This window comes from Stenella coeruleoalba (assembly GCF_951394435.1).
Source record: "Stenella coeruleoalba genome assembly, chromosome: 2".
Lineage (NCBI taxonomy): Eukaryota > Metazoa > Chordata > Mammalia > Artiodactyla > Delphinidae > Stenella > Stenella coeruleoalba.
The window spans coordinates 164,193,576-164,218,208 of record NC_137147.1 but is presented as its reverse complement, the minus strand read 5'-3'; the positions used below and the strand labels follow the sequence as shown (position 1 = coordinate 164,218,208).

Here is a 24,633-nt window from a genome sequence, read left to right as displayed (position 1 = left end):
TTTTTCAGCAGTTGCTGTGTGGGCCGTGCTGTTGCTTAGTGTGAACACTAACCCGGAAGCTTGGGCTGTGCTTTCATTCTTTATTAGTCAAGCCCCAATTTATCCTCTTTGCCTACCCTTTTCCTTTTGATCTAAAGCTTTCTCTGGTGATGGAAAGGTTCCATATCTGTGCTGTCCAGTATGGTGGTCACCAGACACATGTGGCTACTGAGCGCCTGAAATGTGGCTAGTGTGACTGAGGGACTGAGTTTTACATTTTATCTAATTGTAAAGAGTTTTACTGTGGATAGCCACTTGTGGCTGGTAGCTGCCGTTGCTCGTTCCTTAATACTACTTTGAATGCCAATTTAAGTGTAAAGGGACTGGATGCAGACATTCAGTTCTCCATTGTTCAATATAAAATCTCCATTAAAGCAACACAGAAACCATGTTGACTCTGCTTTTGCTTTAGGGCTACCTTAGTGAGAGGCACCTTTTGGGTACCTTTTTTGCGTGCGAGATCTTAGTTCCCCGATCAGGGATGGAACCCTGGCCTGGCAGTGAAAGCTCTGAGTCCTAACCACTGAACTGCCAGGCATTCCCCTTGGGTACCATTTTAAAACATAATTTTTTTCACATAAACTTTTCTATGTCAGTAAGGATACTTTTATCTCGTCATTTTTAATCACTATTGTAGTGTTCTGTTTTATGGCTCTGCCATCATTTACTTATCTCCTATTTATCCTTTTAAAATATTGCATACAATTTTTATGTTACATGCAATTCTTAGAAGACTAATTAATGTACATTCTTTTGTGGGGGTACATCTTTGCTTTGGTCCTCAGGAAATTCCAAGGAGTAGAATTTCGCAGTCAAAGCGTAGGTGTATATTAGAGTTTTGTTTTGTTTGGTATTTACTGCCAAAGTGCCCCTGTATGCCGCCGCTTCTCCTCGCCAACGCCCCCTCCCCCGCCCAACAAGTTTGCACCCAGTTTACTCTCTAAACTGGCATTTGTGGAAGGTTGTTCATCAGAGTGAAACACATTTTAGGGGGTGTGTGTTGACACAAAGGCAGCTTTGAGGGGGCATCTGCACATTCCTAAATCTTCTGTTTGTCTTTTCTTTCTGCGCTGTTCAGGGCAAAGATACAGTGACCTTGAACGTGGTGTGGTGTTAGACACTTGGCTTTCTGGGTTGACCTTGTGGGTGATGCTTAAACGGCACCTCCTGGGGCAGGGTTGGGGCTCGTTCGGCAGGTCCGTGGGGAGCTCTTGCCACTTGTTATGCGGTCCTGCGCTGTCGGGTCGCTCAGTAAGAGAAGCTGGTCCCTGGACGTCGAGCCTGGAGCCTTCAGCCCTCTCTCCACAGGCCTGCTGCCCCAGGATGGTGGCCCCGGCTGAGCACAGGCGTGCCATGTTCACGGCCCGTGTGTCTCCTGCTGGACTGAGTGAGCCGTCTGCGGTCAGGTCAGTGCTGCCAGTCTGGCGCTGAAAAGAGGTGTTATTTTACATTTGGGACAAAAGGGGGCCTTTTTCTTTCACACTTTTCTTAGGATGCTATCTAATCTGTTGAAAATGGTCTCAAGTTCAGAGGCTTCTTGAAAGAAAGTAGCCTGCCTTATTCTTAATTTATTTTTATTTTTAAAGACAACTTTTTAAAGAGCAGTTTTCACAGCAAAATAGAGAGGTAAGCAGACTTCTCATCTGTGTCGTGACCCCACACCTGCAGAGCCTCCTCACCACCAACATCGCCTACCAGGATGGAACTTGCTACAGTTGATGGCCCTACACTGACACGTCATCATCACCCAAAGTCCATGTTTACATTAGGGTTCACTCTTGGTGCTGTACATTCTTTGGGTTTGGACAAATACATAATGACATGTATCCACCATTACTGTGTCGGATGGAGTATTTTCACTGCCCTAAAAATCCTCTGTGCTCCACCTGTTCATCCCTTCTTCCTCCCAACTCCTGGCAACCACTGATCTTTTTTTTACTGTTTCCATAGTTTCTCCTTTTCCAGAATTGCATGTAGTTGTAATCAGACAGTCTATAACCTTTTCAGACTGCCTTCTGTCACTTAGTAATATTCATTTAAGGTTCCTCTATGTCTTGTCGTGGCTTAATAACTCATTTCTTTTTAGCACTGAATAATATCCCATTGTCTGAATGTGCCACGTTTGTTTATCCATTCACCTACTGAAGGACATCTTGATTGCTTCTGAGTTTGGGCAATTCTAGATAAAGCTGCTATAAACATCTGTGTTCAGGTTTTTGTGTGGGCTTAAGTTTTCACCTCCTTTGGGTAAGTACCAAGGAGAGTCATTACTGGATTGTATGGTGTGAGTACCTTTAGTTCAGTGAGAAGTTGCCAGACTTTCTTCCAAAGTAGCTGTACCATTTTGAATTCCCACCAGAAATGAATGAGAGTCCTTGTTGCTCCATGTCTCACCAGCGTTTGGTGGTGGTGGTGTTAGATTTGGGCCACTCTAATAGGTATGGAGTAATATCTTGTTTTAATTTGCATTACCCTGATGACACATGCTTATTTGCCTGCATTTTAGAGAAAGTGATAATTTAAAAATTCTGGTGGGAACTGAGCTCTACTAGAATTGACCCTGAGGCAGTGCAGCACTATTAGCACGGAGATGAAATCCCCAAACTTTAGAATGGATGGTGAAAAGCTTTCTCTCTGAACAGGCATTGAACGTGTAAAATGTGTCGGGCTGTACGTGGATGGGAATAACTCAACACTTGCTTATCAGACAGTACAGGAGTTATGTGGGAAATAAGATACACAATGAAAAGTCACAGAACAAGAAGGCTTTATTAGATCTATAAGAAGGTGAAAGAGGCAAATGTGTTAATGTTCGTGGAGCACCTGCTGCGAGTGCCTGGGCCTGTTTCATCACTTCCCTCAGCCTCAGTTTCCTCTTCTGTGAAATGGGATAATAAAAAAATCTACCTCAGAGACTTGTGTGGGGGATAAAAATGGGTAAAAAGATCAAGATCACTTACTTTGGTACAAAATAAGCACTCAAGAAATACTAATTTATTAATAATATTACTAGGTAAAGGTCATTTCTTGTGAGATGACATGGGCTCAAATCTCATGGATCTTATTGAATAAAACAAACACCTTAAAACTTGGGACAATTTAGGCATCTCTGGATTCAGAGTCCAGAGTGGTGACCATGGAACCTTGGAACCAGCGAGTCAGGCATCTGTGGAATGCAGCTCTCCACGAGGCTGGCTCCCCGGCGGCCTATTCTGTGGGAGTCACGCTGTTTGTTGGTGGAGGTGGGCAGGGTTGTCAGGGCACCCCTGTACCTGTGTTTTTTCCCTGGACACCTTCACAGGTTTGCAGTCTGAAAGTGATTTTCCTAAACCAGAAAAAGGCACGTCTGAATGACCAGAAGTAAAAGATTTCATTTAACAAAACCTCCTCTCAGAGGACCTCTCATTTTGCCCAGTCTCCTGAGTAATGGGATACAAAGAACAGTCACACACAGATTCCCCGCTTCCATCCCTCTGTAAAACTTTGGAGTATAGTTGCTGGTTTAAAGAGCTTGGTTACTACCTAGATGGAAGGCCATTTTTTATCAACATGAGGAAATGGGTAAAATTATCAGAAGAGCGATTTAGGTGCACATGCCAAGGAAACTCTTGAAAATAAGAAAGGTTAGAGCTGGAATTGATTACAGGCGAGGCAACAAAGTCTTCTTGCCTGGAGGGCAGTACAACAGAGGTGAGAACTGCTCCTTTTGGAAGGCAGCTGTGTAGTGGGAAACACCTACCCAGAAATCAGGAGACCTGCTATAATGTTTACTCGGTTCGAGGACCTGTCACTGTTGTGGCCTTTCAGGCGCAGGCCCAGCGGCCATGGCTCACGGGCCCAGCCGCTCCTCGGCATGTGGGATCCTCCCGGACCGGGGCACGAACCCGTGTCCCCTGCATCGGCAGACGGACTCTCAACCACTGCACCACCAGGGAAGCCCCGAGGCTTCACGTTTTTAATCCTCATCTTTAGGATTGATTTGCAGATTGTGTCCCAGTATTTTTCATTTGCAGAAACTGCGCTACCACAAAAATGGAAAAATCGTAGTCTTCTCCTAATTTGCAAAAAGAAAAAAAATTTTTACAATGCATTGATAAGCTTTCCTTTGTTCTGAGTTTTTCTTATATAAAATTGTCTTAAACTTTTTTGCTTCTTTTCATCTGCAAATGAGTATTCATAGATAATACATGGACTTGTTATTTTCACAGATGTGGTTGTCATTGTATACTCTGCTAGGCTGTCAGAGGCATCTCTGTACTGGTGAAACCATTCCCAGTTTGCAGTGGAGCCATCTGCATCCCCGCCCAGAGACCGGAGGGCTGCCCTGGAGCACTGACCGCCCTGCAGGGCCCTTCCCAGTGGGATTAAAGACAGAATTTTGAAGGAAAGAGTCATAAAATCCTAGATTTTAGAACCTCAGAGGGGCCTCAGAGATCATCTTACTGTCTCCTTAACTGAGGCTCCGAGTTATATCCCAGGTCACAAGGCTGCTGAAAGGCTGATCAGTGGGGCTGGCCAGCAGCTCTCCAGACTCCAATCTGGTGTACTTTCCACCACTGAATTCTGAGATCTCATCGCTCTATTGAGAAACCCTTCAGTGTTTTCCACTTTCCTGGTGTATAGGAAGGAGTGGCAGTATCCTGCCTGTTATCTTGAGGAACTTCCTGCTGGTCTGACTTCATGGACACCGCCCAACTTGCTTTGTGGAAGTAGTCCAGTGCCAAATGCACAAAAAGCGTTCTGGACTAAATTCATCATCAGGCAGAAACTGCCTTGCACTGTGATATGGACAGGGTTAGTTAAGAGTGTCTGAGGTGCTGGTGACTGTGTGGGCACTGACTTGCCCCTGCGGGTGTCAGTGGGACAGAGGAACAGAGCAGGACAGATGAGCTTTGACAGAGATCCCGCCTGGGACCTTGGACCCATTCGCACCATATTGCATCCCGCCAGAGGCTTCAGCCAAACTGTTAAGGGCATGAACATTGTCTGGTTTCAGGGGTAGATTTGTTATTCATCACATTCGGAAAGCCAAGGATGAAAGGCTCAACAGAGTCCAGGGAGGTTGTGGTCTCTGGCAAGTCCTAAACGGAACTGTTTCTGTGATCCCTGAAAACTTGGATTCTTTTTTCTTTTTTTTTTTTGCAGTACGCGGGCCTCTCACTGCTGTGGCCTCTCCCATTGCGGAGCACACGCTCCGGACGCGCAGGCCCAGCGGCCATGGCTCACAGGCCCAGCTGCTCCGCAGCATGTGGGATCTTCCCAGACCGGGGCACGAACCCGTGTCCCCTGCATTGGCAGGCGGACTCTCAACCACTGTGCCACCAGGGAAGCCCTGGATTCTTGCTTTCAGAAAACACAGAAGAAATTCCAATCAATTTTTTTATGGGAAAGAGTTATGAAAATATAAGAGAATAAATTCTTGGCTTTGTTGACTTGAAAAAGAAAAACGCACAGCGTTAGGGCTGTGAGTTTCAGTTTGATTGGGGGGGTGGTCCCATTAAGGACTGCAGCCTGGCAGACAGCCTCTTGGATAGCTCTGAGGGCTTGCTCCACCGAGACACGCATGTGTGTGATTTTGGTGAAGGGTGTGTGTAATCAGGCACGCCTCTCAGTAGAAGTTGCTGCTAGTCACGAGCAACAGATATCTATGTTAATGATTTTGGTGCTTTTCTAAGTATGGGAAGATGCCAGCATCTGTGTTCATAAAATTTTCTCCTAAAAATACCTGTGTGAGGGCCTGTTCTGCCTGTTTTCCCAGAACATGGAGTGCCTCATTCCTGATCGTCACCCTGAATTCCTTTCATGGTGTACTATAGGTAGAACTGGATGGTGGACAGCATTCTTTGTTTTATAGCTTAATATACCCATTTGAGAAAACTGCTCCATTGGGCCTTCCTCTATTAAATTTTTCTTCCCTGAGATTTTCATAGGATTTTTATTAGTGTTCTGAACCGACTTAGGTGAGCTGAACATATATAAAAATTTGCAATTGAGGTGTGTTCCTGAGATGAAGCCTACTAATGTGTGATGGAGTATTTTTCTGCTTCTGCACGTTATCACATTCGTGAGTTTCACAAATTGGACCCCAGAGAAATCAATATTTTTACTAGATTAGAGGTGACCAAATATCTTAATAAAGTGCATTTGAATTCTGACTTGTGTTACTCTAGGCTTGGCAGACCACTTCTGAGAGCATTTAAAAGGGTGACTGGTACACTGTTCTGGATCAGAATTCCCCGGATGGCTATTTGAAAACACAGATTTCTAAATCAGAATTTGCAAGGATGGAACTGTGGAATATGTGTTTTCAGTAAATTGCTCAGATGATTTGCCCTAAAGCCTTAGCTCCTACAAGCCTCACTACAACCCCGAGATTTCACTGTTGAGGGCATATGCTCATAGAGGGGAGGTGAATTCTGTCTTTCACCCTACCCATATTCTTTGGGCATTTATGTGTATTTGGTGTGTGCCTAGAAGTGGGCTGGTTATGAAGCCTCAGTTGAACGTTGTTCTAACTTAGCTAGTTATAGACATTGCATGATAATGATCAGGGATCTTCTGTTTCTATTGCTGTGTGGTTGGTTATCTGGAGACTTGGCCAGGTAGTGTTACTACTTTGGATAGAAGCTCTTAAGCTCTGTTCATTGTTGATTGCCTCTCAGATAGCTTATTTCACTTTTTGTTCTGTGAGGTTTTTTTTTTTAAAAAGGCTGGACATCTTTTCTTGTCATCCCCACCTAGCCTGTGTGTCCCTTCACAGCAGGGACTGTATGTGGATGATGTCGGTAACAGCAGTGCCCAGCGTTGCCGAGGAGACGCAGGAGGAAACATGGTACCTGGTTAGTGATGGCGGACTGGTGAGAGGGGACCTCCTCTTCCTTTCTGTTGCCACTGTTGCCACAGTTGCTCCTGCTCTCATTTCTTAAGGCTGGACTCAGTGGTCTCCTTGGGCCCCTCTGCTTTCAAGACCCATCCTTCACCACCCTGCCAGGCTAACCTGCAAATGCCAGTTTGAAGAGTCCCTCCCTCCTCAGTGACCTTCGCTGACCCTCCCTGACCTGGGAGGCTTTCCACAATTTCACTTCTGCCTGCTTTTCTAAACATCTCACCTTGCCCTTTCAAACTAAGTCTGTCCCAGTTGGGACCTGTTTTTTCATCCTCCACACAGTTTTAAATGTGGGGCTCGAGCTGAGGAGGGTAAGGACAGGGCAGAGATGTTGTAAGTGTTCCCATGGCATAGACTGCAGGGCCCGGGACGGGACGTGGGGATGCAGCACCCACCCGGTTTGGAATTCGAGTGGAAAAGGGTGGTCAGAGTTAGGACAAGAACCAGAAGAGGCAGCCACAGAGGTCCAAGGAAGAAACAACTTCAAGACGAAGAGGATGATCAGCAATACTGCGTGTTCAGGCGAGTGGGTTCCATTGCATTTGATGAGCGAAGGATGGCAATTTGGTGTGTTCTGTAAAGATTTCGGTGGGAACAGAAGTTAAATTGCCCAGCAGTGGGGGGCCAGACCACTTATTTGTGAGATTTGAAAATGAAAAGGCAGGTTTTATTTATCCCCCCCCCCCCCCCCCCCCGCAAATGACAGATTCTTAGGTGTTTTGAAGGCCCAGAGGATGGAGCTGGTATAGAGGGGAAGAAGATTCAGAATAATTTAAAGAGCGATCGTAGAGGAGGAGGAGGAGGAGGGTAGGGATGGGGTTCCTCCAGGAACTCCGTTGCCTCTGACAGTCAGGAAGGAGGAGAGGGCGGAGGCGGGCGGAGGCAGGCGGCAGCGCTGGGTTCTGTCGGTAGGAGAGGAGTCTCACTGGTAGCAGTGTGCGTGGGATAGCTTGCACTGATTCTGCAGAGATTAGTCTTGGAAAGGTCTGTGTTATCCTCTTCTCTTCACAAAGCTTAGGTGACTCACTGTCTCAGGCGTGAGCCCGGTGCCTTCCGTGGTGCCCAGGCCATCGCTTGTCTGCCTTCGAGGACCCCCTGTCCTGTGTGTCATTCTCTCGACAGGCCCGGCTGTTTGCCGATGACGTGCCTTTGCTCATGCTGGCTCAGGCCTTGGCCGGAATGACCCTTTCCTGCTCCGCCTTCCTCCTCTGCTCATTAGGTGTTGGTTAACTGTAGATCTCATCCCATAGAGAATGGAAACACATTTCTTAAAATTATGGTTATTTTTAGTCATGCTTTTATTTCCTCTGCTAGGTTATAACTGAAAGGATTTTTAAATCCAGGAATAATTTTAACTGTAATAAAATGTAATAAGAAAATGTATGTAAATATCAGAGGATAAGCCTGAGTTGGGCTGACTTGAGTTTGAATCCTGGCTCTGCGTCTCCCTGGGTGTGACGTGGGGTGGTTACATCCTGTCACCTTATTAACCTACAAAGTGGGGATCATGAAACCTACCTTTTAGGGATGGGGGGCCCAGGCCTGGCACACAGTAAGTGCTCTGTAGTCCACACTACAGTTGTTAGTAACAGATTCCTTGCTTCCCGACAGCATTTGGCTGAACCTCGGGAGGGATGATGAGGTAGAGGAGAGCGGGTGAGTGTGCCCCCTTCTCCTCAGTGCAGTGCGGGCAAGGATGCGGGATTCTGCTCTGAACTTCCAGTCCCACGGCTGTGCACGTCGTGTAGTAAAGAGGTGGTGGATGCTCTTTATGACTGTGTTAACTTGTTTCGTGAAGTGCCCTATGCAAATAGTGGTTTCGTTGTTTTCCTGGTGATTGCATAGAAGGAAGCACATATTTATTCTAGCAAAGTAGTGTACACATAGTGTTGACATCATTTTTACAGGTTTTTTTTTTGGATTGGCAACTAGTTGGGAGTAGCACATAATTAGATATTTATCACATTTATGGCAAGAGATGCAGCTTATAAGATTAAAGTTTCCCCCATTAAAGTTGCTCTGCTTTGTCTTTGCCCATAGAACCTTGGGCATCTTGAAATGATTTATTTTCGGCCCTTTCCTTTTCAGAACAAATGCTGAGGCTTAGACATTTAGTAGGGCAGCTGTGTGAAGTATACATATTATATAGCTTATGAAACCAGAGAAGGAATATTACCGTGGGGTTAATTTTTTCTTGTTAATTTTTAATGTATTTGACATTGTTGCTGGATAGCTGATCCTTCCATTTTCTCTGTAGGAATACAGATGTTTCCTAACAGAGAAACAGGAAAAGAAGCTTTTTCTATGAGAACTCGACAAACCAATATAAATATTTTAAAAGAGTATTCTATTCTGTTCATCCCCATAGCCAGTCACACAGGGTTTTAGCTCTCATCCGTCTTTGTGACGAATGAGTGCACATTCAGTTTTAGTGCTGAAAATATGTCTCATGACATAGAGCCTGGTGATAAATGACACTTGTAACCTAGAGATTGTGTTGAAATGTTTTGCAGGTGCAGATGGGGTGGTGTTTCATAATTGAGCCAGTGGGAAGCCCCTCATTGAATGGTGATGCAACTTTGATCTTTGTGAAGTGTTTCTTGGTTTGTCAGATATGCATTCTGAAACAGTTTATGTTCATAGCATACTAGAAGTCTAACTAGAGGTCTCATATATGTGTCTCTGGAAAATAGGTAAATATGCCAAAGAGAATGCTGACAAAAAAGGGAGAAAATGAAGTCATTGTCCATGGAAGAGATTTGGATTGTTAAAACCAGGATGCAAAGGAGACAAAAGCGAATTGTCAGCACTTGTTACAAAGTGGTGCTGAGCAGGTACTCTGATGCTTGTCATTTGACAGAAAAGAATAAGGGTTAAGAATGAGGGTTCAGATTTTAAGAAAGGAAGTGGAAAAGCTCCAGGGAAAGACTGTGGATAGGTCAGTGCCCCTCCCTCCCTCCTTCCCTCCCTTCCTCCCTCCGTCCCTCCCTTCCTTCCTTCCTTCCGAGTGTTCATAGAAGCTTTATTTGGAAGAGCCCCAAACTGGAAACCACCCAGACGTCTTTAAACAGGTCAATGAGTACGTCATGGAATGCTACACAGCAATCAAAAGGAACGAACTACCTGCACATGTAACACCCTGGGTGCATCTCCAGAGTACTGGGCTAAGTGAAAGAAGCCAGTCCCCAGTGATGACATTGTGTGCAATCCCAAGTGTGGGGCCCTTCTCCTTTCATTTCCTGTGGTTCCTGCCCACTTTTCCACTCTTTCATCTCTCCTTCACTTTCATCCATAGTGTCTCTCTTTCTTCTGTTGTCTCTTCTGTGCTTCTTGGTTTCCCATAAAAGACTGCCTGTGACAGGCACCAGCAGGCAGACAGAGTGCTGCACTTCCTGTGCTTATTAAGCTCCTCTCCGTGCATCTGTCATAGCACAGACTTGGAGAGACGGATTCAAAAGTCACCCTTTAGAGTTTCAGAGGTACAGTAAAAGTAGCATAATTGCCCTTGTGGTCTTTCCATGCTGTAGCAAAAGGCAGGACTTCCTTTTTCTGGTAGTATTTCATTTTATATATGTCACAGCTTCTTTATCTATTCATCTGTCAGTGGACACTTGGTTTGTTTCCATGTCTTGGTTATTGTAAATAGTGCTGCTATGAACATTGGGTTGCAGGTATCTCTTCAACAGTGTGTTCTCTTTTTCTCTGGATGTATATCCAGAAGTAGAATTTCTGGATCATATGGTAGTTCTATTTTTAATATTTTGAGGAACCTCCATACTGTCTTCCATAGTAGCTGTACCAATTTACAATCCCACCAACAGTGCACAAGGGTTCCCTTTTCTCCGCATTCTCACCAGCATGTGTTATCTCTTATCTTTTTGATGATAGCCATTCTAACAGGCAGAGGTGATAGCTCATTGTGGTTTTAGTTTGCATTTCTCTGATGTGTAATGATGTTGAACACCTTTTTGTGTACCTATTGGCCATCTGTATGTCTTCATTGGAAAAATGTCTATTTAGGTCCTTTGCCAATTTTTAATTGGGGTATTTTCTTGTTGTTGTTACTGAATTCTTTTATATGTTTTGGATATTAACCCCTTATCAGATGTATTATTTGCAAGTATCTTCTCCTATTCTGTAGGTTGTCTTTCATGTTTGATGGTTTCCTTTGCTGTGCAGAATCTTTTAGTTTGATGTAGTTCCACTTGTTTATTTTTTATTTTGTTGCTTGTGCTTTAGGTGTTATATCCAAAAAATCATTGCCAAAAACCATGTCAGGGAGCTTTATTTCTATGTTTTCTTCTAGGAGTTTTATGGTTTTAGGTCTTACATTAAGTCTTTAATCCATTTAGAGTTTATGTTTGTGAGTGATGTAAGATAGGGGTCTCATTTCATTCTTCTACTTATGAATATCCAGCTTTTCAGCATCATTTATTGAAGAAACTGTCCTTTCTCCATTGTTTATGCTTGAATCCCTTGTGAAATATTAGTTGACTGTATATGCAGGGGTTTATTTTTGGGCTCTTGATTCTGTTCCATTACTGTATGCACATGGTTTTATGTCAGTATGTACTGTTTTGATTACTATAGCTTTATAATATAGCTTGAAATCAGGAAGTGAGATGCCTCCCACTTTGTTCTTCTTTCTCAGGATTGCTTTGGTTATTTGGGATATTTTGTGGTTTCACATACATTTTAGGCATTTTTTCTGTTTCTGTAAAAAATGCCTTTGGAATCTTGAATAGGGATTGAATTGAATCTATAGATGGCTTTTGGTAGTATGGACATTTTAACAATATTAATTCTTCCAGTCCATGAACATGGAACACCCTTTTATTTATTTGTGTCTTCTAGATTTCTTTCTTCAATGTCCTGTAGTTTTCAGTGTAGAAGATTTTCACCTACTTGGTTAAATTTATTTCTAGGAATTTTATTCTTCTTGATGCTATTGAAAATGGGTTTTCTTTATTTCTTTTTCAGATAATTCATTGTTAGTATAGAAAATGCTGCTGATTTTTGTGTGTCAACTTTGTATCCTGCAACTTTACTGAATTTGTTGATTATATCTAATGGTTTTTTGGTGGACTCTTTAGGACTTTCTATATATAAAAATCATGTAATCTGCAAATAGAGCCAGTTTTACTTCTTCCTTTTCAAGTTTGATGCCTTTTCTTTTTCTTGCCTGATTGCTCTGCCTAGGACTTCCAGGACTGTGTTGAATAGGAATGTTGAGAGTAGGCACCCTTGTCTTGTTCCTGATTATAGAGGAAAAGCTTTCAACCTTTCACCGTGGAGTATGATGTTAATGGTGAGACTGTATTTTTCCTATAGCCATTTTTTTAATGTAATATGGATATTCTTTGATACTATACCAAAACTTGACAGGTGGTAGTTTACTGCAGGTTAGTTGCAATGTGGAATCAGAAACCATTTATTCTGTTACATTAAAATGTATTGATCTAGCTTGTACTTTGAATGGATCTTTTACCCATCCAAAATTTTGTAACATCATGCTTTGATCATCTGGAAAACATTGGTTTACCAAGTTATGCAGATCTTTTAAATATTGTCATATTTCATCCATCCATCTCTCTGTCTACCTAAAATTACACTTCCACTCACCTCTATCAATCTGTCTATCTAAAATTACACTTGACTCAGGACTTACCTGGTGGCACAGTGGTTAAGAAACTGCCTGCCAATGCAGGGGACATGGGTTTGAGCCCTGGTCTGGAAAGATCCCACATGCCACGGAGCAGCTAAGCCTGTGCGCCACAACTACTGAGCCTGCGCTCTAGAGCCCCTGAGCCACAACTACTGAAGCCCACACACCTAGAGCCCGTGCTCTGCAACAAGAGAAGCCACTGCAATGAGAAGCCTGTGCACCGCAATGAAGAGTAGGCCCCGCTCGCCGCAATTAGAGAAAGCCTGCGTGCAGCAACGAAGACCCAACGCAGCCAAAAATAAATAAATTAATTAATTAAAAAAAATAAAAATAAAATTACACTTGACTCACCTGTGATCTCACCAGAAAAGTCTTGACGATTAGAAATCATCAAGGTTACGGTGGCAGACATGAGTTTCTAGAGTTCTGACTTCTAAGTGAAAGCTCAAATTTTATACCATTATCAATGCAGATTTGAAGTTAACAGGCTCTCTTCAAATATTAATAGATAGGCAAGTCTGAATAACTATAGTTTGTCATTTTTTTTTCAGGTAAAAATGATATTCTATGAAAAATGGCTAGTTTAACTTACAACTCAGTTGCCACATGCTTAAGAGCTTTTTCTCAAGGTGACCATTGAAATACGTGCCATTTCATCACATAGAATATTAAAAAGATATTTACTCAAGGGTAGAGATCTAGTAAAATTAATTATCTTTACTGTTTCATCAAGGGCATTCTTAAGTGAAACTGGCCTTTATTTTTTCTTTCCCTCCTTTCTGTGAGTGCGTGAGGGGAAGAATACAAGAATTACTGGTACAGTTTGGTGTCACTACCTTGATTTGTGCCAGGGCATCAGCAGTTTTAACCAACATTGCATTTGCACCATTACTGCAAAAGTCAATACAATGAAAAGGCAAAAAATTCTTTGTATTACAATACAGATGGTTTCAGACCCCCTGAAAGCTTCTTGGGGGCTTCAGGGACCACATTTTGAGGCCTGCTGGACTAGCACATAGTAGGTGTTAAGTACATACATCAACTGGTATTATTGTCTTGTGTTACAATGCTTTATTTATAGCTCTGTCTTCTTTGATCCAGGCTCTTATTTCTTCATCTTCAGCCTTGGGCACAGTGTCCCAGAGAGAGTAAGGACATTGATACATATGGGATTAATGCATGAACTCCTGTGGGTTAGTATTGGGGGAGGTCACGTTAAATAGCTACCTGTTGTGCTGGATGCTAAAAGGAAGGAGGCTGCTTTATGGGATGTGTGGTTCATCTTTTAGTGCTTTCTTGGTAACTTTGATGGTGAATGACATTTTCCCCAAGGGCATGAGATAACTGCAGAATTTGATATTTGACATTTGGCTGTTTACCTACGTCTCAGGGGTTTCTGTGGTGACGTTTGAGCTCATGAAGACGTTTCAGGCAGCCGGAGCATGTGTGGTTTCCAACCGTCACCTCTTTCCAGGAATTGGCCCACATGTCCATTTGGATGTGCACAGGGAACTCAGGTGCTAGTGCAGGGAGGCGGCAGCTGGGACATGGGAGGCTGAGTAGCTGCAGGAGGCTGAGTTCCACCTGGATCCATTTCTCCATTAAGACCTGGTTTCTCAGCACTTTAAGCAGGGTATTTACTTGTTTTGTTTTTTGTTTTTAATGTGATGACAAAAAGTTCATGAGTATTGGAGCCATTACCTTAAGGAGTTGGAAGAGTTTTTTGGTACGCTTTATCCTAACCCTGATATTTGGATAATTAACCTGGAGGTGACTGTTGTGATATTTAGAGCTCTTCCTTATTACCAGTGTTGTTTTCAGTGGGAGAAGCCGCTTTCCTTTGTAAGCAGATTCTCTGTGGTGTGATCAAAATACTCCCTTCTTGCAGAGGGCTCAGAAGTTGAAAGGGAACCCCAGCTGTTGGTCTTGGGGGTTGTGATAAGATGTGTGATATTCAGTGTTTCACAGCATAAGAGATTTTGCCTGGTGTTAACCTATCTATATGGTGACTCCCTAGAAGTCCTCTGTTACTCCTTTTTATGCTAGGGTGTGGTATACATATACTGAGGAGAACTGGGGGGTTTTTTGTTTTGTTTGTTTGTAGTGATCTAAGCCTTTAGGGCAGAGACGGAAGGGAGCCAGAAAGAGGGCAGAGAGCAGGGCGGGGTGTTAGGGAGGGGCTTCCACCTCAGGGAACTACAGCGTGTGTGGGCGTCACAACTTGCAGCAGTGCTGTCCCATGTCCCGCCCATTCTGATCCTCACCATGATCTTTTTAGTTCGGTAGGGAGGCAGGATTACTACCCAGTTTTATAGGTGTGGAAAGTGAGACTCACACCTGCCAGTCTGAAGTCCTAGGTTAGCCAGGAGTGGGCCCCGGCCCTCAGGCCTCCTGCTTCCTATGGACGGTGTTAGTTTGTAGCCATGCTCTGTGAGTGAGACACTGGCGGAGCTGGTGTGCTAAGTGGTGACCTTGGAAAAGACTCGGAGGAAGGAGCACCAGGAGATGTGCGGAGGTGGGGCGGCCCCGCCCAAGCTTGGTTCATAGGTCAGGGGCCGAGGAGGCCACACGCGTGCGTGCGAAGAGCATCCGGCAAGCCTTGTTAAGACATGGGAAGCTTTGTGGGAAGCGTGTGGGGCAGGCTGTCGGGTAGGCCGACAGGTGTCTTAGGAGAGCAGGGGAAGGACACTGGCTTGGCTTTCATTGTGTTTTGAGGATGAGCTTGGTTGAGGGCTCCCTTGCCTGCCTGCCTGCCCGGGCTTGGGTGGCTTGAAAGTCCTGCATGTGCTGAAGGGGGTCCCTGGCTTTCTTCCCAGCTTGACCCCGGAATTCCAGCCTTAGAGTCGTTTGTGGTATGTATTGTATTCAGTTCATTCAGCCTTTCGGGGGGATTTCCCTCCTTCGGCAACAGTCCTCATATCATTGTTGTGTCTTTTGCTGGGCTCTGATCCATGCAGAGCAGAAGGATTCAGGGCACCAGTCTCAGGTCATCGGGCTTGGATCTGGAAGCACTGCTCGCATGTTTGTATTTTGTAATGAATGCCTGGAGTCAGTCTGACATCCAGTCATTGAGGCGAGTATGTGTAGGGTATCAAAAGGGAATAGTATAATGAATCCCTATATATTCATCATCCAGATTCAGTAATTTCAAGATATTTCCCAGGTACAGCTGACTGTTATATACAGAGCACTTAATTCTGCTTTCCTTTTATTGCCTTACAACAGCTCCATGGGGCAGATATTATTTATCTCCATCTTGAAGATGAGAAAACTGACAGGCCCAGAGAGATTAAGTGACTTGTCCAGGGTCACACAGCAGCAGCCAACCTTCAAAGCCTGTGTGCTGAGTCCCTCCACTGCACTGCACTGCCTGGAAACACTTCTTAGCTTGTCTCACACAGTCCGCCGGAGTCAGACTAGAAGTGGGACCAGGAGATTTCTCCACTTCATTTTCTTTTATGATGATTTTCTTGTGACTTTTCTCTTTCCATTATTCTTTGGCACCCAACTACTTTATGGGCTTGGAACTTCTGAGTACCATTTTAACCCTGTGAAGCAGACAGTGGTGTACCAAGGACTGGGTGGTAGGAGTAGTCTGCTCTGGTGTGGGTGATAAAGGGGTGCAGTGTCTGTAGGAAATTTAATAGTAAAATAAAACCATCCAAAAGTTTGTCTGCAAAGTCTGAAAGTCTAGAATTGTGCCTGTAATTCTGAATGTTGGTGATAACATATTCCTCCAACAAAAATCTTTTGCTGGTGTGTGTTCTGAATAATTGCTGTGGTAACTTGAGTTTTAACAATATATATGTAAGCCTCAAATAAGTACTTTTTGATTACTTATCCTTTCTTTTTAATTAATTTATTTATTTTTGGCTGTGTTGGGTCTTCATTGCTGTGTGTGTGCTTTCTGTAGGTGCAGCGAGTGGGGGCTACTCTTTGTTGCGTTGGGCGGACTTCTCACTGCAGTGGCTTCTCTTGCCTGCGGAGCACGGGCTCTAGGCGCTCGGACTTCAGTAGTTGTGGCTCGCAGGCTCAGTTGTTGTGGTGCACGGGCTTAGGTGCTCCGCGGCATGTGGGATCTTCCCAGACCAGGGCTCGAACCCGTGTCCCTTGCATTGGCAGGAGGATTCTTAAACACTGCGCCACCAGGGAAGTCCTGATTACTTATCCTTTAATAGACATCGTAGACTACATGGAAGTTAAATCAGAGACTCCTAATTATACAGGTAGCCTCCAACACATGGCATGGGATTCAGCTACGTGAATTCATTTTGAGAGAAGATTTTTAAGAGTTTGGAATTGTTCCACTTTGCTTCAGACATTCTTCGTGTATTTAACCCCTGTATATTTCTACATTTAAACAGTAGATTTGAAATGAACAATCATAGTATTACTGAGGTTTGTAATTCTGTCATTCTCTGTGACCATTTGGAGCTTTTGTTTCTGTTTAAAAGGTGAAACAGCGGAGACCTGGAGGTATAGTATTTTTCTTTGGTAAGTGCAAATTTTAGTTCATACATGAACTGTTTTACTAAATTTGGATAATATCAGTAAAGTTGAAATGTATTATTTTAAAATAGATGGTTCTGATACTAAAGAACAAATCATAAAAATAATGGATTTTTACATAAGTATTACTGAAAATAATTTTTTCATGTGAGGAGAGTGTTTTAAAAAATGGTCCTTCCTGGGTGTTGAATACACTAGGTATGCCCTTGCAGGCAGAATTCTTTTTCTATGGTTCTTTTTTAAGTGAACAGAATGAGAATCTTTTATACGTGCAACTGGAGCCTTTGGCAGGACAGGAAGAAAGATGCACACTAGGCACTACTTTATTGAGGGATGAGTCTGTGCCAGGAATCACCGCTGGCACTGGCTGCACCTTTATCTCACTGTGTCACTCCGTGAGCTTCTCCCAGGCCTTGCTTCAGGGCCCACAGCCTGTGAAACAGAGCAGTGAGGGCTCCATTGGGGCCTGCTGGGCCTCTCAGCTTGCCAGTAGCAAAGGGTGGCATCGCAGCTGCTCCCGGGCGGTGGGCTGGTGGAGACTCTGTGTCCTCTGCTCTGACCTGATGCAGAGCAGTGGTCCCTACCTGATTTTGCCCCCAGGGGACATTTGGCAAGGACTGGAGACATTTGTTGTCACGGCTAGAGGGGATCTGATTCTGGTCTCTAGTGGGTAGAGGTAGGGATGCTGCTAAACATCCTACAGGGCACTGGAAGCCTCTCCACCCCCGTGGCAAAAAATCCTCCAGCCCAGAATGGCCATGGTGCTGAGAAACTGACTTAGGGCAAATCACTTAAAATTCCTTAGCCTGTTTCCTCATTTCCTCAAAATGGGAAGATAATAGTGCTTTTCTCATAGGGATTTTGTGGCAAACTATGGGAGTGATACATTGAAGAAGTCAGTTGGTGGTGTAACGATGATGGTTAACCTGGTGGAGAGACCCATAGGATGGAAACCTGCTGCTGTGACTACTCAAGTGCAGTAAGAGTACTCCACTCCATGTCCTGGCTGCTCTAAGTGGACGATGGTGCTTAGGATCCTCCCTCCCTCCCTCCCTCCCCCCTCCCCTCCCCCTCCCCTCCCCCTCCCCTCCCCCTCCCCTCCCCCTCCCCCTCCCCTCCCCCCTCCCCCTCCCCCCTCTCCCCCTCCCCTCCCCCCTCCCCCTCCCCTCCCCTCCCCTCCCCCTCCCTCCCCCTCCCCTCCCCTCCCCTCCCCCTCCCTCCCCCTCCCCTCCCCCTCCCCTCCCCCTCCCTCCCCCTCCCCTCCCTCTCTCTCTCTCCCTCTCTCCCCCCTCCCCTCCCTCTCTCTCTCTCCCTCTCTCCCCCCTCCCCTCCCTCCCTCCCTCCCTCCCTCCTCTCTCTCTCTCTCTCTCTCTCTCTCTCTCTCTCTCTTTCTTTCTTTCTTTCCTTGCATGCTGTGTGGCTTGCAGGATCTTAGTTCACCGACTAGGGATTGAACCCGGGCTACGGCAGTGAAAGCGCTGAGTCCTAACCCCTGGACCACCAAGGAATTCCCAGGAGCCTGCCTTTAAATTAGGAAATTGCTCTGGAAATCACTTAGAAGCATTTGAACAGGAAATAGTGTTTCTGGCCCAATGCTGGTTTGTCAGTATTTTCAAAACTGGTCTGATGATAAGCCACCTGGGCTGCTTGTTAATGATAAGATCTTTCCCTTGAAGACTTTCAGAGGTTGGGGGTGGAGGGGTTGTGCTTGCATAGTGGGAATCCTCTGTGTTAACAGTAGTCCTAGGTGATTCTTAAGATGAGGCAAGTTTGAAAAACAGTCCTTTTAGGTAGGAAAAGCGTTTCTTTGTCAGTGAGTTTGGGAAACCCTGGTTGAGAGTAAAGCAGACCTCTTTCCTCTAGAGCTCTGCTGAGCCTTTAATATGATAATTTGCATTACACATTGTGGGGAGTGGGAGTAAGATTATATACATTAGGCAACATTTCCCAAACTTACGTGACTATAGAATCCTCTTTTATTAGGCACACGGCAGCGTGATGTTCCACAAACAACACTGTAAGAAACAACGAATTATATCAACTCATGCTCCACAAATTCTAGTTAAAGGAGGCTTCCAGCTAGTGTTCTAGCAGGCTGGCTACTTCGTTTTGTAATGTCCCAGAAGATAAGCAGCTGGGGGGACCCTGCAGTGGAGGAAGTGGGGTTGATGCAGATCACGACTCACCGGAGTATAACTTGAATGCAGATTGAGTCCCTTTGGGTCTGCATGCACACCCCTGAGATGGCTCCAGGCCACTCCTGTGCGTGGGGTTGGCCTGGGGCACTCCCGGCTTGGGGTTATGGGAGGAGCTTCCGTTAGGATCCACTTGCATGGGCTCATGACGGTCCGTTCTCTGGTGATGCCTTGGAAGGTAACCTGATTTCTCCCATAGGTCCGCACCATGCTTGTCTCAGGAAGTTTTGCCGGTGCTTAGATGGCTCATGAGTTCCTTTGGGGCCACCATTTCAGCCAAGGGCATTCATCTCTAGGAACTCACATTAATGCACAGAGTCAGATCCCTGGACCTTTGCTCCCAACAAAGGGATTGAGCTCATCTGTATTTCACAGTGATTGTGGCAAGAAGATAGTAGCAGAGAACCAGGTGTTTAATAGCTATAGGCCTGCTGAGAACTGATGGTGGCTAATAATCTGCTTACTTATAGCTTTGATTATTGTGATTTGAAAATACTCAATCTGAATTATACAAATATGTGAATTAAAAATTGGAGTATTGTAGATAAAATCTACAGCTCTAGTTTATTGCTTGTAATTGCTATAAAATAGTGTATCCTTATACCCCATTTTATTTAGCTATTCTCCTATTTTTTTTCTAACTACTCATTAATACAAATATTGACTCCATGAACATTTTGCACATGTCTCTTTGGGCACATGTTTTCATGTTTTTACAGCATAGATACCTAGAAGTAGGAGTATTGGGTCATAAAGAAATTTCAAATATATGTAAACTTCAAATTAACACACTTATTACTTATCCTTTTCAACTCTAATTGGCAAGGAGTGATTAACCAAGGACAGGGAGATGGGAATGATTGGCCTCCTCTTCCCCGTCTGCAGGCAATAAAGGGGTCCATTGTAGAGAATTTAAAAACTATGATAAAGCTGACCAAAAGTTAGCTTCGCTTTTTTTTTTTTCTTGCCTGCTGTTCTAAACAATGTCAGTGATAAGATACTCTTCCTCCTCAAATCTTTTGTGGTCTAGCTTCCATATATTTGCTGCAAAGACTGTTGATTGAGGCTTTTGTTTAACTTGGATAAGCCTTCTCTTTCAGTTCACAGGGAGGCTCCGAATTGGACTGGGCTCCATACCTGTGGACGAAGCTGCCCAGGCTCATTGGTTGTGAAGGAAAGTTCACGATGACTTGACTCTGGAGCTTGCCGTCTCCAGCCCCTGGTGCTACTACTGTGTTAACGGGAGATTGAGTAAACAGTGATAGCACAGTGATTGTCTTCCTGTGTGGCCACTGGAGTTTTTGTGTTTAAAAGAACTTGCAATGTAATACTGTTGCTTGGTACCTGCAAATTTTAGTTCATAGGTTAAATACTTTGTCAGCAGTTTTCCAGAGTGGAATGTATACTACCAGCAGCAAAGGTTGAGAATTCTAGTTGTTCTGCATCCTCACCAGCACCTGATCTTTCTTTTAAAATAAGTGAAATTTCGTTTCACTGTGATATTCCTAATAGTATATAAAAGTTAAAAAAAACTTTGCAGTACGCGTCATCAGAACCATCACATTCAATGTAGCTATTGGGGTGTGCTCCATAGGTGAGAAAATTGTGGTCTCTCCATCCAACAATGAGATGGTAGGTGCTTTAGTTGAGAGTGACAGTGGCCCTTTGCTCAGCCACTGGAAAGAAGAAGGTTAACACTGTACTGTCCATTTAGGTGAACATGAAGGCATAATTTAACATAAATATGTGAGTTCTAAACATCACTTCATATCTATACTAATGTTTCTCATAAGTGTCTTGATCCTTTGTCTGTTTATATATTTGTTCCCAACAATCTGATTAAAATGAGAAATAGAGGAATAGGAATTGGATGTGCTTTTTGGACCTTTGGATGCGAAATTCTATTAGATTTAGATGAAAATTTGTATTGAGATCCTGTAAAAAGACAGCTGGTGACCCGGGGACACTTAACTTGGTGTTTGTTGGCTGGTTGAGGAGTCGTTTGTCACATCCTGTGAGTTCTTTTTTCTTTGTCTTTGTATGACGTCAGAGTCTGTGGGGCTGCTCTCTCCTTCCCTCCTCGGTGTTGGTGAGAAGGCAGGGCTGGGGTGGAAAAGGATCCCTTGTAGAGAACAGTGAGTCTTCTTGTCTGGTAGGTCTCTCGGGAGAGCTGTGTGTGTGCTGATGATGTATGTCCTCCCCCTTCAGTGTACAAGGGGTCGGAGGCACTCCCCTGAGAAAATGTGGGTTTGGAATGACTGGCAAGGCTGTTCTGAGCACCAGGGGAGGGTAGTGATGAAGAGGAGACCCTACCGCTGCGATAACCGGAGAGCCTCAGCTGGAACGAGACTGTGTGCTCAGTGTCCCACCTGTGGTGGGACGGGGAACGGCTTTAATCAGCCTGCTGACCAGACATAGGACATTGGGTAAGACCTCCGAGGAGCCGTGAGTAGATCAGGAAGAAGAAGGAGCTCAAGAAAAGGGAGGAGGGTCATCTTGCTGTATAGCAGAAATTAACGTGACGTTGTAAAGCACCTGTACTCCAATAAAAATTAAGTAAAGGGCTTCCCTGGTGGTGCAGTGGTTGAGAGTCCGCCTGCCGATGCAGGGGACACGGGTTCGTGCCCCGGTCCGGGAAGATCCCACATGCCGCAGAGCGGCTGGGCCTGTGAGCCATGGCTGCTGAGCCTGTGCGTCCAGAGCCTGTGCTCTGCAACAGGAGAGGCCACAACAGTGAGAGGCCCACGTACTGCAAAAAAAAAGGAAAAAAAAAAAATTAAGTAAAAAAGAACTGGGAGGGGGAGAGGGTACACATGTTCTTAAAAGTGATTATATGCACACGGTTTGCTTGTGATTTAAAAACTTACGGTGGGCAGTTTTCTAAGTTCAAAAAACAAGACAATTTCGGACAGTGTAATAAATTTAGTAGTTAACATATAGCACGTAGAATTAAACTTGCTGCCAGCATCCACAAGATAATATTTTAAGCCACAGATCGTTGATGGATTCTGAACACAGCTGTAGAATTTCATACCGGAGCCTGGCTTTCCTGAAAATAGCCGAATTAGGTGCGGCCCTTCCCCTCTGGCCTCGGTCCCGCTGAGGCTGTGCTCGCTGGAGTCGTCTTGAGTGAGCAGACAAATACCAGGCTGGGATTCGGGGCAACAGTCCCTCTGTGCTTTCCCACCTTCATTTTCATTTAATGTTTCAGAATGTGGCCTGGCAGGTAGCTTTGGGGCTATTTTCTACTCCTTTGGAGAGCAGTTCCAGAGGAGCTGACTTTCTCTGGCCCGTGATTCTGCAGCTTTTTTGTGGTATCACATTTAAATGCTGTGCTCCATAGTAAGCTATATTTATAGTCTCTGTTGTCTGAGGCTGCAGCAGAATAGAGTCTGCTAGCAGACATTTCAGAAGGCCTACGTGAGCATCGTACATGTGGCACTTACACGTTCAAAGTGGTGGTGCTGGCAGAATAGTTGTGGCCTTGTATTTGGCGACTTTGTCTCCCAAGTGACAGCTCTCTTGGCTGGTGAGTGTGTGAAGGATCTTTTGAGAACAGGCCCTGGAGACTTACTGTAACACGATGAATGTGTGCGGCTCGGCCATTTGTGCTTCTGGATCGAGCATTAAGGTTTAACAGCCTCACCCTCCTTGCTGAGTGTGGCTGATGAAGCATTAGTAAGAATGCGTGTTTTCACATATAAATAGTTGTATCTTCCCACTGAAGGGCTGTCGATTAATTTTCTGTTGCTGCCTTAACAAATCACTACACTCTTAGTGGTTTAAAACGATACAAATGTATTTATTATCTGGTAGTTCTCTAGTTCAGAAGTGACATGGGTATATCACTAGGCTAACATCGAGGGATTGGCGGTACTTCCTGCAGCTTTAGGGGAGAATCCTATTTCCCTGCCTTTTCCAGCTGCGTTCCTTGGCTCATGGCCCCCTTCCCTGTCTTTAAAGTCAGCAGCCTAGCGTCTCTTGACTCTGCTTCTCTCATCACATTTCCTCTGCCTCTGTTTTCCACTTCTAAGTGGATTACATTGGGCTCACCCAGATAATCCAGGATAATTTCCCTACTCTAAAGTCAGTGGATTAGCAACCTTGATTCCATCTGCAATTTAAATTCCCATTTGCTATGTCAGGTAACATATTTATAGGTTCCTGGGATTAGGATGTGGACATCTCTGGGGCCATTATTCTGCCTATCACAGGCTCTTTCTGTATTTCCATAGTACCCTGATCTGTACTTAAGTTATACAGAAGTTGTCCGTTTACATATATTTCACTCCTCTGGATTTCACAGACTCCTCCAGGGCCACCACATTGTCTGTATCACCTTTGAATTCCCAGCATTTCCACTGCATCTGGTGCACATATAGGGTGCTCAGTAAGAGTTTGCCAAGCTAAACAGAACTGTTTCAACACCCCGATTTTAAGAACAAATTTAAGAGCTAGAGAGCTATGACTTTTACAGCAAAGCAGTGAGAGCTCAAAACCCCTTTTATCTCTTGACTTCTGTAAAGCCATTGAATGCAAGGCTCAGACAACCTGCGTGTGCAGTAGAATGCATTATTGTAGCCATCTCTCAGGAAGATTCCCATCATCCAATACTGGTCATGAGTGTGAAACCAAATGAACAGAATGAATTACCGCTTGTCTGTTTGAAAACTGCTCTCTGCTAAACAGTATCGCTTCGTAATAAATCATGGAAAATAGAAAATCTCATACCAAACATTCATTATTGGCTTGCTCTTAAGGATAATACTTTAAAACTGTGAGAACTATCAGATTATGTTTGTATAAATATACCATATAAATCAGCACAATAGCATAATTTGATCTTTCTTTATATTATGGCTGAAGATGAATTCTTGTCAGTTAAGTTTGACCTTGTCTAAATGCCCTTTGCACTGCCTTTCAGTGTTTAATTAGTAGGAGGCAAACCTAGGGTGGAGAAGCACCCCCAAAAACTTGCCCAGCATACCTGGTGAGACAGCATAGGGAGTGGGAATGCTGAGAAAACTCACATTCTTTTGCAGGATTGGCACACGTTCAGGTGGTTTTAAAATAGAGTTGCACATGTGCTGCATTTGTCTTGGTATTTGAATTTTTTAAATCAAAGCTGGCCCTAACAGAACAGCGGGCTTTCTGAAGTTTTTATTAAGTGCTGGTTGCTTTGAGGGTGGCCTGCACGTTTGGTTTTTATGTGAGCAGGAGGTGGATGGTTGTCACCAGTAGAAAGGCTCCTTCACCTCTGCCTCACTCCACATCCTTTGGAACTTCCTAGCTCTCATGTTTCCTTCTCATTTCTGTTTCCCAGCACATGCCCAGCGCAG

At 44.4% G+C, this 24,633-nt stretch overlaps 1 protein-coding gene across 2 annotated transcripts in view; it reads left to right on the top strand.

Annotated features, from left to right (window-relative positions):
• CCNY (cyclin Y) overlaps positions 1-24,633 on the top strand; it is a 127,778-nt gene that overhangs the window by 22,961 nt on the left and 80,184 nt on the right. Inside the window, exon 1 of one of the 2 annotated variants that reach the window (XM_079907710.1) lies at positions 641-1,445. The exons of the other annotated variant lie outside the window; for it this stretch is intronic. The gene's annotated coding sequence lies outside the window, so the exon portion shown is untranslated. Of the gene's footprint in view, positions 1-640; positions 1,446-24,633 lie in introns of those variants that run through there. 2 annotated transcript variants of the gene reach the window in all.